The sequence below is a fragment of the Rhinolophus hipposideros genome (assembly GCF_964194185.1).
Source record: "Rhinolophus hipposideros genome assembly, chromosome: 4".
Classification (NCBI taxonomy): Eukaryota; Metazoa; Chordata; class Mammalia; order Chiroptera; family Rhinolophidae; genus Rhinolophus; species Rhinolophus hipposideros.
The window spans coordinates 18357930-18377047 of record NC_138050.1 but is presented as its reverse complement, the minus strand read 5'-3'; positions in this window follow the sequence as shown (position 1 = coordinate 18377047).

Genomic DNA, 19118 nt, shown 5'->3' with positions numbered 1-19118 from the left:
CTTAGGCCCATGCAACCAATATTCATGTAGGACTCAATGGGACACATGCTAGAGACTGGGGGGGACAGAGATAAATAAGTCTTTTAAAAAAAATTTTAATTTTGCCCCTCAATTTGTTTAGCGGGGAGAGAAGGTTGAGAATTCAGTACAAATACCTCTGTAATTGACCCTCTGACCAGATGTATCCTCTCTTACTGGCCAGCAGCCCAATGGGTATCCAGGAGAGAACATTTTCCCATCAGAGATACTTTCTTAGAGGAACTTGTCCAAGGAGCATGTGGAGAGAGAGACACAGTAGGGTGACCTGGCAGCGTGTTTATTTCCTCTACTGGGCTGTGAGCAACTTGTCTTCTTTATCTTTACTGAGCCAGTTCTGTGGGCAGTGATAGCACATAGTGGTCTCTGCGTAATACTGTGAGTAATCTTCCCCAAAAATAAGACCTAGCCAGACAATCAGCTCTAATGCGTCTTTTGGAGGAAAAATTAATATAAGACTCGGTCTTATTTTACTATAATATAAGACCAGATCTTAATATAATATAATATAATACCAGGTCTTATATTATTTTTTGCTCCAAAAGACACATTAGAGCTAGGTCTGGCTAGGTCTTATTTTCAGGGAAACACGGTAGCAGTTGCAGAATGATAACAACAGCAACAACCATTTAATGAAAATGTACTGTGCCCACAACTTTGCATACATTATTTCAGTATATCATTATTGCAACTCTCTGAGGTAGATACTATTATTTTCATTTTTCAGATGAGTCCCTGAGAAGTCAGGCACCCAACAGTGTATCTGCATGGTATGTCCTCAACAAATACCTGTTGGATGCTGATTGTGATTATTGAATAAATGTTCAGAAACTTGCCCAAAGTCACACAGGTTCTAACCGGCAGAGTGGCACTTGAACTCATCTCTCTCTGAAGCTACAGTCCATGCTCATGAAAGATCTCAAGTAGAAACAGAAAATGCAGTTATTCTCTCATCCAAAGTGCTCAAGTGGACAATTTTAGTAATGGGTCAATTTATTTCCCTACTGCCACATACCGGTAGTAACAAAGGTAGAATAACTTAGAGATAGTCCTTGATTTTTGTTGCACATCAAACCAAGGGTATGCTTTAGATATCAGAAGATATAAAAGCATTTTTTCCCCTATATTCTTTCATCCATCTGTCCATTTAGCAAACCTTCACTGGGTACCTACTATGTGCTAAGAAGCCCTGATAAAGACACTAGAGACAGAACAAAGTGTTTAAGGCATAGTTTCTTGTTTTGGGAAAGCCCATTTCCTGCAAAGGAGGCAGACACATGAACCAACAATTTTATTTCAAAGCCATATCAGCACTACTGATCAGATCTATCTGCCTATGTAAGAAGTTATGAAAGCACAGTATTCTAAATGTTTGGGATGTTCATTATGGAATTGTTTACAAAAGTATCCAAAATGTAAGGTATCCAAAATGTATCCAAAATGTAAATCCAAGATGTAAGGACATGGTAAGTCTATGCGTTAAACAAGAAATGTTTTTGCCATAGTATTTTCTAAGATGACAGCAATGCTTTTGCAGTTTAGTTCCTCACAGTGTTTTTGGTTTAGAGAAAGAAATTTGATGGAAACCCAATAATTCATCTCAACACTTATTGTTTAAATTTTCTTCTTGTCATTCTTCCAAATATTTTCTCTCTGATATTTTACAGTCAGCGTTTTAGAGACAGTTTCCTTTTTAATTTACATCTTGGCACCTTAAAAAGTGGCTTGATCAAGGAAAGTACTACGTTCCTTCCCCAACCTTGAACTGCTTAAGACTGCCCTCTTAATAATGCTTCACATTTGTCTCATCCTTGGGGGTTTTCAAAGTGCTTTCTTATTCATTATTTTAATTAATTCTCTTAATTACTTGATGGGATAGGCTGGAAGTTATTCTTATTGTCACTTTTATTACTACTACAAGCGCAATACATGTAGAGGACAGAAAAAAACTCCAATAATACAGAAGGTTACAAAACTAAAAAGAAAACTTACTGCTTCTCTACCCCTCTGCACAACACTCCTCAGAGATAACCGCTTTCAACTGTTTCTAGTTTCAACTGTTCTGATATTTATCTCCATAACTCCTGATATAATCTGGTCATTTCTTGATTTATCAGCCATTTATCAGCTACTCATTGTGAAAGATGAGAAATTTAGCTTAGTTTTTACAATACGGTTTTATTTTTCAATGACAGTTGACTTACAATATTATATTACTTAAGATGTACAACATAGTGATTAGACATTTTCATATCTTATGAAGTGATCACCCCAATAGGTCTGGTACCCATCTGACTCCATACATAGTTATCACAATATTATTGACTATATCATCTATGATGTACTTTACATCCCTGTGACTCATTTTATAATTGTCAATTTGTATGTCTTAATCCCTTTACCTTTTCATCCACCTCCCCAACCCTGCTACTCCCGTCTGGCAACCATCAATTTGTTCTCTGTATCTATGACTTTCTGTTTTGCTTGCTTTTCTTTTTAGATTCGACATATACAAGTGAAGTTATATGGTACTTGTATTTCTCTGCTGGATTTATTTCACTTCACATAATACCCTCTAGGTCCATCTATATAGTCACAAATGGTAAGATTTTATTCTTCTTTATGGCTGAGTAATATTCCGTCACACACACACACACACACACACACACACACACAAACACAAACACACACACACAGGGTGACAAAAAATGTATACACATTTTAAGAAAGGAAAAAATTGTATTAAAATTGTAATACTCAATACATATCAATAACAAGAGATGAATACAAGTCACGTTTGACTTCTGCAATTACAAGAGGTGCTCAAAGTGGTTACCATCAGCATAATTTTAATACAGTTTTCTCTTCTGTGTGTATATATATATATATATGTATATATATATATACACACACATATATATGTATATATAGAGAGAGGGTGCCAAAAATGTGTATATATATACACATTTATATATATATATAAATGTGTATATATATATATACATATATATATATATATACATATATATATATATATATATATATATATATATATATATATATATATCACCTCTTCTTTATCCATTCATCTGTTGGTGGACACCCAGATGGCTTCCTTAACTTGGCTATTATAAATAGTGCTGCAATGAACATATGGATGTACATATTCCTTCACAGTAGTGTTTTGGGCTTCTTCAGATAAATACCCAGAAGTGGGATTACTGGGTCCTTCTCTCTCTCTCTCTCTCTCTCTCTCTCTCTCTCTCTCTCTCTCTCTCAAGATTTTATTGGGGAAGGGGAACAGGACTTTATTGGGGAACCGTGTGTACTTCCAGGACTTTTTTCCAAGTCAAGTTGTTGTCCTTTCAATCTTAGTTGTGTGTGGAGGGCACAGCTCAGTTCCAGGTCCAGTTGCCGTTGTTAGTTGCAGGGGGTGCAGCCCACCATCCCTTGCGGGAGTTGAGGAGTTGAACCAGAAACCTTGTGGTTGAGAGCCCACTGGCCCATGTGGGAATTAAACCGGCAACCCTCGGAGCTAGGAGCACAGAGCTCCAACCGCCTGAGCCACCCGGCCGTCCCCTTCTTTGTCTCTTGTTATAGCCTTTGTTTTAAAGTCTGTTTTGTCCATTATAAGCGTTGCTACTCTCGTTTGTTTTTTTTTTCCATTTTCATGAAATACCATTTTTCATTCCTTTACTTTCAGTCTGTGTGTCTTTCAATCTGAAGTGAGTCTCTTGTAGGCAGCATATCTAAGGGTCTTGTTTTCTTATCCATTCAGCCACCCTACATCTTCTGATTGAAGCATTTAATCCATTTACATTTAAAGGAATTGTTCATAGATATATAGATTGCCATTTTATTATTCATGTTTTTTAATTTTTATTTTTCCTTCTTCTTAAAGAAGTCCGTTTAACATTTCTTGTGATACTGGTCTTGTGGTGATGAACTCCTTTAGCATTTTCTTATCTGGGAAGCTCTTTATCTACCTTTGATTCTAAATGATAGTTTTGCTGGGTAATCTTGGTCGTAGGTCATTGCTTTTTCTCACTTTGAATATTTCATGCCAATCCCTTCTGACTGCAAAGTTTCTGTTGATAAATCAGCTGACAATCTTATGGGAGCTCCCTTGTAGGTAACTAACTGTTTTTCTGTTTCTGTTTTTAAGATTCTTTCTTTGTCTTTAACCTTTGGCATTTTAATTATGATGTGTATTTGTGTCGGCCTCTTTGGGTTCATCTTGTTTGAGGCTTGCTGTGTTTTCTGGGCTTGTATGTCTATTTCCTTCACCAGGGTAGGGAATTATTTCTTTAAGTAGGTTTTCAAGTCCTTGTTCTCTCTCTTCTTCTGATACCCCTATTATATAAATGTTGATATACTTGGTGTCTCAGAGTTCCTTTAAACTATTCTCATTTTCTTGGATTCTTCTTTTCCTTTTGCTGTTTTTATCGGTTTTTTTATGCTACCTTGTCTTCAAATTGCTGATTCGATCCTCTGCCTCATCTACTATTGATTCCTTCTAATGTATTCTTCGTTTCAGTTATTGTATTCTTCATTTTTGACTGGTTCTATTTTATGTTTTCTATCTCCGTTTTTGTTTCCTATTTCTTTGTTAATGTTCTCACTGAGTTCGCCTGCTCTGCCCCTAAGTTCACGGAGCATCTTTATAACCAGTGTTTTGAACTTTGCATCTGGTAGATTGCTTGTGTCTATTTTATTTAGTTTTTTTTTTTCTGAAGCTTTGTTCTTTGGGACATATTTCTTTGTCTCCCCATTTTGGCTGCCTCTCTCTGTCTGTTTCTATGTATTAGGTAGGGCTGCCATGCCTCTCAGTCTTAGTAGAGTGGCCTTATATAGTAGATATCCTGTGGAGCTGAGTGGCACAGTCTCCCTCATCACCTGAATTGGGTGCTGCAGCGGTGACCCTTTTATGGGTTGTGTGTGCCCTCCTGCTGTAGCTGTTGGCAGTTCAATGGGAGGGATCGCACCTCAGGATAACATGCTGCGAGGACTGGCCATGACTACACTGGAGGAGCTGTTGTGCAGGGGTTTGTTTTATGGAGCAGGATTAGCTTTGGCGAAGATATGATGCCTGCCAAGTCCACCTTTTGTGTGTGTCATTTGTGGAGGTGGTTGGGTGATGCTCTGGTTTGTTCTAAAGCTAGCCTGCACATGTCTTGGTTCTGGAGCCTCTTGGGAGGGACTCTGGTGCTGGCCAAGGTCAGCCGCTCTCTGTACTCAGCCTGGGGCCAACATGTAGGAGCTGCAAAGTGATCTGCAGATGGTTGCTGCTTGTTCATGGCTTGGAGGCTCCTAGGAAAGGCTAAGCTATGAACTGAGGCTGGCTGCCACCAGTACCAAGCTCAGGGATACTTAGCAAGAGGTACAAAGGCCCTGAGATCAGAAACTGCTTGTTTGGGGTTTGTGAACCTTTGAGAGATTTTTAAGAAGTCTGCAGCAGGGTCTCAGGGAATCACCAGAGCAGGGAGAATGATGTTAGCCGGGTTGTTGGAGATTCAGATATGGTACCCGCCTAATTCTGCAGGCTTGGTAGGGGGAGGGCTCAACAAAGGAACAATGGCCTCTGCTTGCAGTTCTGTCTGGGAGAAAGCTGCCCCTCCAGCCCTTGCCCTGAAGCCAGAGAATTCAATTTCTCCCCATATGTCCCCGGTGCTTTTTGAGTTGCTGCCCCAGCACTGGAGCTCAGAGCGAGTGAGCCCATCAGTGAACAAGTCTGCACAGGAGCACTTTCAGAGGAACGCCTGGGACTCCAGCCGCCCTCCATCACACTCAGTCACAATCCCTGCTAGTTTTCACTTCCAGAAGTTATGGGGAGTTCTCAGCACTAGTGTCCTGGCCTGGGCAGCCTGGTGTGGGGTTGGGAACCACTTGCTCCTTAATGGGGACCTCCGCAGTCTCCTGTTTCTTAACCTCTACACCATGGCAGTGAGACCTGCCTGTTCCACATCTCCACACTTCCTACTAGTCTCGAGGGTGCTTCTTTTGTATATCCTCAGTTATAGGACTTCTGTTCAGCTAGTTTTCAGATGGTTCTCAAAGATGGTTGTTCTGTGATTTAGTTGTAAGTTTGATGTGGTCATGGGTGGAGGTGAATACAGCATTTATTTACCCTGCCATTTTGACTGGAAGTAAAATTTAGCTTATTTATATTAGCTTACTCTTTTGTTCAAATTTTTGTTAGTTATATATTTATTTTTCATTCTTTTATTACATATCCTTATAATTTTAAATAACATAGTGCTTAAATCTGTATTTATGCATATCTTAACTTTGGAAAATAAACTATATATTAAATCCATTTATGGAAGATAAAGAATGTTTATTCTGATACTTCCCTTCACCTCGTCTCTCCCCCTTTTATTTCTAACATCTATTAATTCTACCATTACTTTTATACTGCTAAACTTTAAATGTTTACTTTCTGCCCTGTAACTATAATTAACTCTTACATGTTTTGTTTACAGGTTGATTTAAAAAGAAAAACATGATACTCATGTTAAAATGATTATGAAAATATTATTTATAAGTTTAATTAGTGATTAGTTTCACAACAGAGAAAATGTTATCTTATAACTCAACCTATGTAATTCAAAGGAGAATGTTTTAATCATCAAAGTCAAATGAGACTTACATAATGTCAATTGTTCAAAATTACACTGGAATGTTGCAATTTGCTTCACATTTGGATCTATGGCTTTCATATATGGCTTTTCATTTTTCCTGGAGCTTTAAATTGCCTAACTTTCCCCCCCCCCATGCTATTGGTTCACTTACCAACTATGCCTCAGCTGCAATCAGAGCTTCTAATATCTCACAGCTGCCTACTTTTCCAGAAAATTGCCTTTGGCCTAATGGAAGCTGCTTCACCAGAGAAGTTACTTTTCCCCTCACAAGCCTGCAACTGACTGGCTGACTGATTGACTGACTGACCTACTAACACAGGGTGCAATAGACCAGCTTGCCTCAAGATGTGACCCATTCTCTGGTGTAATTTGTGATTCCTGTCTTTCTGTGGAGTCAGTGTACAGCTCATATTCAGCTGAACCATTTTCTTGCTTAGCTTTTTTTTTTTGCCCTATATTGTTTCCTTCATCCCCTTTCCAAAGTGCACTTCCTCAATACATCACTTGTGAAAGAATCCTTATCTTAGGCTCTGCTAGTGTTATGGATTGAATGTTGTGTCTCCTTACAATTCATATTTTGAATCCTTAATGGTATTAGGAGGAGATGGAGCCTTTGAGAGGTAATTAAGTTCAGATGAGGTCCTGAGAGTGGAGCCCTCATAATAGGATTATCTTTACCTTATAAGAAGAGGTAAAGAGACCAAAGCTCTTCCTTTCTCTCCATGCAAATGCACCAAGAAAAGGCAATGTGAACATATGGCAAGAAGTCCACTGTCTGCAAACCAGGAAGAGGGCTCTCACCAGGTACCAAATATGATGGCACCTTGATTTTGAACATCCCAGCATCCAGAACTGAGGAATAAACGTTTGTTGTTTAAGTCACCCGGTCTATGATATTTGGTTCTGGCAGCTTGAGGTGATAAAGACAGGTAGGAAAATCAACCTAAGACACTTGCTGAAAGAAGATCACAAGACTTCACCGAATCACTAATGATTACTTGTTTTTTAACCTTACTACATTTTTGAAAAAAATTGGCTTTCTTCTTGAATACATTTTTCTTAGAATCCTCTGGACTTCCTGATGAAGTTTGGATCAATTTCTCTCTAGGTATATTATGCATCTAAAATATTGAAATTTCTTTAATTACTTCACTCTTGGATTAGGTAGCCTAATATTTTTATATCACATATCTTCCTCTTTCTTGGGTTACCTTTTGTGTTAAAAACATAATAAAATTTCAAGCAATTGTCATAAAAATTGGATGGGGGTAAGTTTTATGAGTCATAACAAGTCTAAAAATCTGTTTTCACTAATGTTATGATTGGCAATTTGGCCGAACATATAATTCTAGCTTCAAAATAATTAACCCTTCATTCCTTTAAAGGCAATTCTGCGTTGTATTCTAGTTTCTAAAGTTGCTGATAAAAAATCCAATGTCAATCTGATTCTTTGGGGTTGGGGATGGGGATGGGTGGGAAATCTATTTTTTGTCCCCAAAGTGTTTAGTTTTTTTTCCTTTGGATTTTCTAAAATTGTATTCTTTTGGACACTCAGTGGGCTTTTTCAATCTGACAACTTTAGCCTTTCTTTAGCTCTAGGAAACTTTCTTGAATTATTTTAATTGTTAAAGCTCCTTTGTTTTCTCTGCTCTCTTTCTGTAATTCCTCCTAGATGCACAATGGCTCTCTTAGATTTATTGTCCATATTTCTTAACTTTTTTTCTCTTAGTTTCCTTTTTTTTTTTAAAAAAAAGTTATGCTCTACTTTTTGGAAGGGTTTTGTAATTTCACCTTCATCTTGGTCCTTCTCTTTGGGCTGTTAGTTTTTTTCTGAAATGTGAGGAATCCTTAGCTTTCTATTTTTATTTAAGACTAAAGTATTAGGTTGTTATTATTAGTAGCTTATATGGCTTTTCCTATGCTCCAGTTCTTTCAGTCTTTTTTGGGGGGTCTGTGGGGTTCATAGAGAGGGAGAAAATTGGTCTGTTTCAATAGTGAATGTTTAGCTAATCATGCTTATTGTCATCATCAGCCCACTCCTGCTCTCATACCTGCTAACTTTGGGCTTGGAACCTCTCCTGGTCTTACAGGGAAGAACTTCTCCAACCATTATCTCTGTTGCAAACTCCTGTGTGCACCCTGGGCTGCAATTTCCTCTCTCAACATGAGCCATTTTAAAGTCTTCAATTTCCAGTATTATTATTGATGTGTCTCTTCTCATATATCTTTATTGTTGACCTATGAGACATCTGAAAGGGAAGTGAAGTAAGTGCATATGGGTAGTTTGTCCTTATAACCAAAGCTCGGTCATTGGCATTATATAGTTTCTGAAACTGGGGCACAGAGGGATTCAATGCTCTGTCAAATGATTATTAAGTGGTGGAATGGAAAACTAGAATTCTGGTTTTCTGTCACCTAGTCTAATGTTCTTTCCATCTCTCTGTACCTCTTTGCTACCTTTGTCCTTTCAGTCCTTATCAGTGGAATTCAATACAGCTGAACAGGAATGTTTATAAGAAGATTTTTGAGCATGTACCTCATAGAGCCAGATGTAAGGACAAACAATGTATCTGCATTTGCTTTGAGTGTTTTCCCCAACCCAGTGTTGCTCCCACTCTCATCTTTGGTTTACACAGAAATGTCAGAAGTAAAAAGATTCTGAAATTTTTAAATTTTAAAATTCAGTGTAAATCATTTTCACTAAGAACTTTAAAATAAATTAGTTGACTGGGGTAGGGCGGGAAGCATGTAAACTTTTTTTTTATTACAATTTGTGAATATCACATTATTAGTGCCTAGTTTGGTTCCAATCTCTGAAAACTAGTAATGTGTGGGATGAATGAAAGACATATAAATTACTTTAGTCTACTGTGGAGTCAAAACATGAACTTCCCTTAACTTCATTCACACCCACCTATATTTTCCCTCTCGTTACCAGTTCTTGTACTCACTGATCATTTTTTAAAAAGCTAGAACATGAAATTATGTCTGTTGTTACACACACAGGACCTGTTAAACAAAGTGGATTAAAATTTCTCACCTTATTTTTCAGAAAACCATAGTTAATATTACCAGAGAGAAATAGGTGTGAAATAGAGATTCCCTTTTAATTAGAAGTCTGAGGGCAGAGAGTAACAACTTACTCATTCAATGAATAATTATGTATTGAGTATCTCCTGCTATGTCCAGGCTGTGTTGGAAACTTAAAATAAAAGCAGATAAAATGGTATCTAGTGGAGAAGGCAGGCATGACCAAATAATAGAAACATATAGTACAATAATGAACAGGGAGAAGTGTCATGAAGGAAAAGTCCACATATAGGACCATTGATAACTGGGGGAAGGCAGGCAGGGTAGAATTTTCTGAAGGAGAGATATTTGAGATGAGTTCTGAAGGTAAGAGAGCAGGGTGACAAGGAAAAGCACCTCAGGTTGAGCGATTAGAAGGTGTAAGGGACCTATAGCGGGAGAGAACATGGTATAAACCGAGAAAAAGCCAGAGCAGCTGGAGACACAGGCAGAATCCAGAGCACCAAGGGCCTGTGGGTTTGGACACTATGAGAAGGTACTGAAGGGGAGATCTGACTGGACATGTGCTCTGAAAAATTACTCTACATGTATTGTGAGACACAAACTGGAGTTGGACAACAGAGGATCTAGAGGTCAGCAAGAAGACCATGTGAAAAATGGTGATGATTTGGGCGAAAGTGTTATAGTGGAGATAAAGAAAAATGAATGGATTCAAGAGACATTGAGAGAGTAGAATTTCTGGTATTGGTGGTAGATTAAATACAGAGAATGAGAGAGAGGACACTTGGACACCAAGAACAACTAGTCTCTCATGGATGGGTGCCTATTGGAGGAAATATACCATATTCTGGGAATATGGTACTTGACATGGTTCTTAGAATGGGTTCTATCTTAACAGTTAAAGATGAGACTGGTAATGAGAAGTGGCCTTTAAGGTAAGGGATAAGATGGAAATACAAGACATGGGAGTAATGTAATCCAGAGTACAACAAAGTGAAAGAGCAGGATGAAAGGATGTGGGTAGGTGGGGGGAGAGAAATGTGAGTGATAAGGCAGAAAGATAGATTGGGACTAGATTGTGTACAGCTGTGAATGTCAGCTAAGGAGTTTAGATTTCATTTTCTAGACAGTGGGCTTCGGAGATTAAGAAGATTAAAATAAATGGAGCCATGACTCTAAGTTTTCAGGCTGGGTGGGTTGGAGTCTAGTTGCATAAGAATAGAGAAGCCAACAAAAGAATATAAGTTAGAGCGGCTGGTAGGACTTCTAAGAAGAACTGTTTATGAGGCATTTCAAAATACATGCCTTGAAGTTCAGGACTGGAGGGGTGGATTTGAAAGTGATCTGCAGATAAAGCTGGGTTAGGAAAGAGGGAAGGTGATGAGATCACCAAGGAATTAAGATTGAGCATTTCAGAAAATAGACCTAAAGTGAGAACCTTAGGATATGTACTAGTATTCACAGGGCATAAAGAAGGGCTACCAATGACAGGGGCAGAGAGGTAGGAAATAAACAAGAAGAATGTGATGGCAGGGAAAATAGGGTAGCTAAGAGTTATAGGAGGCATGGAGGGGTTTATAGTGCTAAATATCTTATGCTTCAAGTTGTAAATTAATATTGAGAGGTCTGGGGAATGGCTCATTAGGCTTGAGGCAGAGAAACAGAAAAGCCAGGACCAAAAAGAACTATAGAGAGAGGCTGGATCTTAGTAGATCCTCAGGAAATGCTTACTGAACAAAAGAAGGTTGAATAGTGGGCCAATCTCCATGTGACCGGAAAGCTCTTGGTGGTATTCCTGGAGTTTTAATTTATAGCTGTGACTCTTTCATTGTTTTCTATTGTGTCCTGCAGACCATAAAATAATGCAGCTGAAATGATTAATTCACCCTTAGGCATTTTCTGGTCATTGTTTTCTACTCAATATAGTTATTTTTAAAGCATTTAATCCACTCACTCAGCAACCTCCGAAGTTGAGGCTTGCATTTTATGGGTACACGAACTACTGGTTGAGCTCCCAGTCTTGGTACAACTCACAAGCTGATGTCTGCTGCTTCCTCCCACACAGACTCCTTGGGCGGACAGAGGATAGCCATGGGGTCTAAGATGCATGTAAAAGGAGGGCACACCTGACAGCTTGTACACTTTTGGGTAGAATATAGGAGCAAAGAAGGGAAATTTCAGAAGCCGTTACTGGATTTCTCTCAGTTTAACAGAGATTTCCTGTTGGAAATGTATCCAAAAGACGAGGCTGAGTAGCTGGTTGCTTGTCAGTAGGCAATCTGGTGGACACACAAGCTGCAGAATGTATATAGCCACACACACAAGACAGATATTTATATTTCTCTATATATTCTAGGAATAGAAATATACAAAGAAAATTAAAGAACATGGTTTGGCTACCACACCTTTCTACCATTCCTCAGCAAAGCACACAATTACAGCTGCACGTCTCCATGGAAAGGGCACAGACGTGGGTGTCGGGAAGACTAAGGTTTAAGTTCCTGCTCTACATCCATGAGTATGACGTCAGGCAAGTTCCTTTATATTTCTGTGTCTCAGATTCAACATCTAAAAGCAGCAAGTGATACATTGAAGACCTACAAATCTACACTTTGGCCTCGATCTCTCTCCTAAGAATCCTACCCTTACATTTAACTGCCTACTGGACATTATGCAGGTATTTCATGGGCAACTCAAATTCATTTTGTCTAAAACCAAACTCATCTCACTCCAAACCAAATAAAATAAAACATTGCTCTTCCTGCAGTTTTCCTAGATTGGTAAATGGGTCCCCCTTCCATTCGGTCCCCTAAGCCAGAACTTCCTAACAACCTTAATTTTACCTTCTGTCTCACTCCATTTTCAGTTCATCACTATGTCCTATCTATGTTATCTTCTAACTATCTCTTCACTTCTCTCCCTCTTCATCATCACCATACTAGTCTAAGTTACTGATATCTTTCTGTCCAAACCTCTCTTCTCCTGTCACTTGTATCTAACACTGCAATCTCACTGAGCTGCTTTTAGTCCTTGAGACGTGCCAGGGACTGGCTTTCCACTTGGCCTTTAAAAGGGTGATTATTTTTGCCTGGAATGCTCAAGTTCACATCCCACCCTTTTCTGTCTTCTGCTTAAATGCCATTTCCCTTGGGATGCTTCCCTCATTCTTACCCTCCTCTGGACCAGATTAAGTGCCCCTAATCAGCAGTTCCATAATACCCTAAACTTCCCTGATATTACACTGATCAAAGCATATCACAGAGATTTGTTTAATTATTTATTTTTCTCCTGTACTCTTAGCTTCTTAAAACAAGTACTGTATCCATTTTGTTTATTATTATATTCCAAGTACTCAATAGATATTTGTGAAAAGAAGGAAGGAAGGAAGGAGAAAAGGAAAGAAAGAGAGGGAGGGAGGGAGGGAGGGAGGGAGGGAGGAAGGGAAAGAGGGAGGAATGAAGGGAGGAAGAAGGAAAAACTGAGCAAGGGAAGAAGGATTAATTTAAAATAATATTAAAAAGGTGTTTGGTAAAAGGAATCTATTATTATTGTTATCCCAGGGACAAGAGATTTCAACAGGAGATTCTCATAGATTTAAGTCATCTTATCTGCTGAGAAGGGGATCTGGGGGTGGAGCACTTCCTAAATTCAAGATGGAGAGGTCCTTGCTCACCCTATATGACGCTGAAGCTATATGGGAATCAAGGGACCCCTCCACTCTTCTGTTGGTGTGTGAAGGGGCTACCTACAGCCATTGACTGTGTACTTTGGGAAGTTGCTTAGTTTCTTTGAGCCTTGATTTGCTCATGTATATAACATGAGGGGGTTGGACAAGGTTATCGCTAGGGTCTCTTCTAACTCCAACGTAGTTTGATTTTACCTTGTAACCCACTCCTTTCCTCCTTAAGACTTCTGGGTCCCATTTATTTCTTTCTCCCTAGCCACCCCTCCCCCCATGTACTTTTCTTTTTTTTCTTCTAATTTATTAGGGTGACAATTGTTAGTAAAATTACATAGATTTCAGGTGCACAATTCTGTATTACACAATCTATAAATCCCATTGTGTGTTCACCACCCAGAGTCAATTCTCTTTCCATCACCATATATTTGATCCCCCTTACCCTCATCTACCACCCCCCACACCCTTTACCGTCTGGTAACCACTAAACTATTGTCTGTGTCTATGAGTTTTTTTTTCTCATTTGTCTTGTTCTTTTGTTGTTTTCGGTTTACATACCACATGTCAGTGAAATCATACGGTTCTCTACTTTTTCTGTCTGACTTATTTCGCTTAGCATCATACTCTCAAGATCCATCCAAGTTGTCACAAATGATCCTATATCATCTTTTCTTACCGCCAAATAGTATTCCATTGTGTATATACACCACAACTTCTTTATCCATTCATCTATCGAAGGACACTTTGGGTGTTTCCATGTCTTGGCCACCGTAAACAAAACTGCAATGAACATTGGATCACACGTGTCTTTATGGATAAATGTTTTCAGATTTTTTTGGGTAAATACCCAGGAGAGGTATTGCTGGGTCATATGGTAATTCTATTCATAATTTTTTGAGGAACCTCCACACCGCCTTCCATAGCGGCTGCACCAGTCTGCATTCCCACCAACAGTGTATGAGGGTTCCTTTTTCTCCACAACCTCTCCAACACTTGTTACTATTTGTCTTGTTGATGATAGCCATTCTGACTGGGGTGAGGTGATATCTCATTGTGGTTTTTATTTGCATTTCTGTGATGATTAGTGATGTTGAGAATTTTTCATATTTTTTTTGCCATTTGCATGTCCTCTTTGGAGAAATGTCTCCTCAGTTCCTCTGCTCATTTTTCAATTGGGTTGTTTGTTTTTTTGGTGTTGTGTTTCATGAGTTCCTTGTACATTTTGGATATTAGTCCCTTATTGGAGGCACTGTTTTCAAAAACCTTCTCCCATTCAGTTGGTTGCCTCTTTATTTTGTTGATGGTTTCTTTGCTGTGCAGAAGCTTTTAAGTTTCATATAGTCCCATTTGTTTATTTTGGCTTTTACTTCCCTTGCCTTTGGGAGTCAAATTCATAAAATTGCTTTTTGAACCCAAGTTTCCATAAGTTTAGTACCTATGTTTTCTTCTATGCAGTTTATTGTGGCAGGTCTTATGCTTAAGTCTTTGATCCACTTTTAATTAATTTTGGTACATGGTGACAGCAGTTCAGTTTCATTCTTTTGCACGTGGCTATCCAATTCTCCCAGCACCATTTATTGAAGAGGCTATCTTTCCTCCATTGTGTGTTTTTAGCTTCTTTGTCAAAAATTATCTGTCCATATTTATGTGGTTTTATTTCTGGGTTCTCAATTCTATTCCATTGGTCTATGTGTCTGTTTTTCTGCCAATACCATGCTGTTTTGATTATTGTAGCCCTGTAGTACAAGCTAAAGTCAGGGAGTGTGGTGCCTCCAGTATTGTTCTTTTTTCTTAAAATTGCTTTGGCTATTTGAGGTCTTTTGTGGTTCCAAACAAATCTGATGATTTTTGGTTCTATTTCTTCAAAAAATGCCACTGGGATTTTGATGGGGATTGCATTAAATCTGTATGCAATCTTTGGGTAATATGGCCATTTTAACTATGTTGATTCTTCCAATCCATGAGCACAGAATGTCTTTCCATTTCTTTGTGTTTTCTTCAATTTCTTTCAAAAATGTCATATAGTTTTCAGCATATAGGTCCTTCACATCCTTGGTTAATTATTCCTAGGTATTTTATTCTTTTGGCTGCAATTGCAAAAGGAATTGTTTTTTGTATTTCTTTTTCTGAGATTTCATTGTTAATTTATAGGAATGCAATGGACTTTTGTACGTTGATTTTGTAGCCAGCAACTTACTGTATTCGTTGATTGTTTCTAATAGCTTTTTGGTAGAGTTTTTAGGGTTTTCTATATATAGCATCATGCCATCTGCAAAGAGTGATAATTTAACTTCTTCATTCCCAATTTGGATGCCTTTTATTTCTTTCTCTTGCCTGATTGCTCTGGAAAGGACTTACAACACTATGTTGAAAAGCAGAGGTGATGGGGACAGCCCTGTCGTGTTCCTGAATGTAGAGCAAAGGGCTTCAGTTTTTCACCATTAATTATGATATTAGCTGAGGGCTTGTCATATATGACCTTTATTATGTTAAGGTATTTTCCTTCTATACCTATTTTATTAAGCGTTTTAATCATAAATGGATGGTGTATCTTGTCAAATGCTTTTTCTGCATCAATTGATATAATCATATGATTTTTGTCCTTTATTTTGTTTATGTGATGTATCACATTGATGGATTTGCGGATGTTGAACTATCCTTGTGTCCTGGGAATGAACCCCTCTTGGTCGTGATGAATAATCTTTTTAATGCATTGTTGCATTCGATTTGCTAGAATTTTTGTTTAGGATTTTTGCATCTGTATTCATCAGAGATATTGGTCTGTAGTTTTCTTTTTTTGTGTTGTCCTTACCAGGTTTTGGTATCAGGGTAACGTTGGCCTCACAAAATGAGTTAGGGAGTACTGTCTCCTTCAATTTTTTAGAAGAGTTTGAACAGGATTGGTATTAGATCCTCTTTGAAGGTTTGGTAGAATTCACTAATGAAGCCATCTGGTCCCGGACTTTTACTTTTGGGAAGGTTTTGGATGACTGATTTAATTTCATTACTGGTGATCGGTCTGTTTAGATTTTCCAGTCCTTCATGGTTCAGCCTTGGAAGGCTATATGTTTCTAAGAACTTTTCCATTTCTTCTAGGTTATTGAATTTGGTGGCATATAGTCCTTCATAGTATTCTTGGATGATTCTTTGTATTTCTGTGGTGTCTGTGATAACTTCCCCTTTTTCATTTCTGATTTTGTTAGTGTCTTCTCTCTTTTTATCTTAGTGAGTCTAGCCAAGGGTTTGTCAATTTTGTTAATCTTTTCAAAGAACCACCTCTTTGTCACATTAATTTTTTCTATTGTCTTTTTGTTCTCTTTTTCATTTAGTTCTGCTCTGATTTTTGTTATTTCCTTTCTTCTGCTGACCTTGGGTTTCACCTGTTCTTCTTTTTCTAGTTCTTTAAAGTGTAACATGAGGTTATTTATTTGGGATTTTTCTTGTTTCTTGGAATAGGCCTGTAATGATATAAATTTCCCTCTTAAAACTGCTTTCGCGGCATCCCAAAAATTTTGGTAGGATGTATAGTCCCCTTTACCATTATGACATGTTCATTTTTGTCTCTTGTTATCTTTTTCACCCTGAAGTCTGTTTCATCTAATATCATTATGGCTATATCTGATTTTCTCTGGGTACCATTTGCTTGGAGTGTCAATTTCCACCCTTTCACTTTGAGTCTATGCTTCTCCTTGTAGCTGAGATGTGTCTCTTGGAGACAGCATATGGTTGGGTTTAGGTTTTGATCTAATCTGCTATTCTGTGCCTTTTGATTGGTGAGTTCAGTCCATTTACATTTAGGATGACTATTGATATGTGAAAATTTCCTGTCATTCTATCTTTAGTTTTCTGGTAAGGATTTGTCTCCATTGTTTCTTTGCCTTTTTGTTGTTGTCTATTATTTCTGTGTGGTGGTATTCTATGATGTTTCCCTCTGTTTCTTCTTTTATTACAGTATATATTTCAGTTCTGGATTTTTTTTTTTTGAGTGGTTACCCTTAAGTTTATGTAAAAGAAAGTTTGATATTTAGAGTATTCCATTTTCTTCAGCACGCTTACATTCCCATATTGTCCATTCCCATATTCCGGTTCAGGCCTTTACTCTCCCCCTTTTTATGTTTCGGTTGCCACAAATTGTCCCTGTTGATGGTGGTCGAATAGCCTCCTTTAGTATTTCTTGTAGTGCAGGTCGTGTATTAGAAAATTCCCTCAGCTTCTATATGTCTGGAAAGGTCTTTATTCCTCCTTCATATCTAAAGGATTTCTTTGCTGGATATGTTATTTTTGGCTCATAATTTCTCTCTTTCAATAGTTTGAATATTTGGTTCCACTCCCTTCTGGCTTGTAGAGTTTCTGCTGAAAAATCTGATGATAATCCAATGGGCTTTTCTTTGTAGGTTACCGTCTTCTTTTCCCTGGCTGCCTTGAAGATTCTTTTTTTGTCGTTGATTTTAGACAGCTTCAATACAATTTGCCTTGAAGAAGGCCTGTTGGGATTGAGGTAATTAGGTGTTCTTTTTGCTTCTTGGATTCGAGGATCCAGTTCTGTCCACAAGTTTGGGAAGTTCTCATCAACAATTTGTTTGAATATATTCTCTGTTCCCTTCTCTCTTTCTTCTCCTTCTGGTATGCCCATTATTCTTATATTGCTCTTTCTGATGGAATCAGAAAGTTCTTGTAGAGTTCTTTCATTTCTTTTCAGTCTCAAGTCTCTTTCTCCTTCCATCTGTGTAATTTACAGGTTTCTATCTTCGATGTCACTGATTCTTTCCTCCATCTGATCAACTCTACTACCTAAGCTGGTTATTTCATAATTTCTTCTATTGTGTTCTTAATGTCCAGAAATTCTATTTGGTTCTTTTTTAAAATTTCAATCTCTTTCATAAAATGCTCATGCTGTCCTTTGATTGTGTTTCTGAGTTCATTAAACTACCTTTCTATGTTTTCTTGTATCTCGTTGAGTTTTTTCAGAACTGCATTCTTGAATTCTCTGTCATTTAAGTCACATATTTCCATATCTTTAAGTTCCTTTTCTGGAGACTTTTCACTTTCTTTCTGAGCTATCTTGTTGTCTTGGTTATTCATGGCAATTACTGATTTATTATTTCTCTTCCTAGACATCTACAGGAGTGGCTTCTGCAACAGGTTGACAGGAAGAGGTCTTTCTTTTGTTTTCCAGTACTTGTTGGTAGAATGTTTTATTTTCTCTCCAACTGAAGCCTTTTTTTTCTCTCTCACATGGTAGTGCTATGTTTTCTCTGCACTATTCCAGCTTCTCACACAATGGGGGGATTCCCTGGGAGACGTGCTTCTCCTCTGTTAATAGTTCGCCTGGGTCACAGGGCGCAGTGTTCGTGTGGGTATGAGGAGAGCTTTTGAAGTTTCAAAGCTCTTCCTGCACCAGATTCAGAGCCCGTATGTTTCAGCAGTTTTGTTTCCTCCTGCAGGGATCCACCCAGATAGGTGGGGCCAGGGGCAGGGTGAGTTGTGAGAGGTGGCCCAGAGCAATGGTGGTGACCACCACCACAACTGGTCCTGCTTCCACAGCTCCCTCCCCTTTGCCGGAACTAGTTGGGCTGTGAATCTGTGTCTGCGGTCCACAGTTCTCAGAACAGCCAGTATTCTGTTCTTTTGATCTGACACCACTACTATTCTACTTCTAGCACCGGGCAGGTGGAGACGGGGCGAGCTCTGGGAGGGTAGGGAGGGGGCGGCTATTCTCAGTGCCTAAGGCT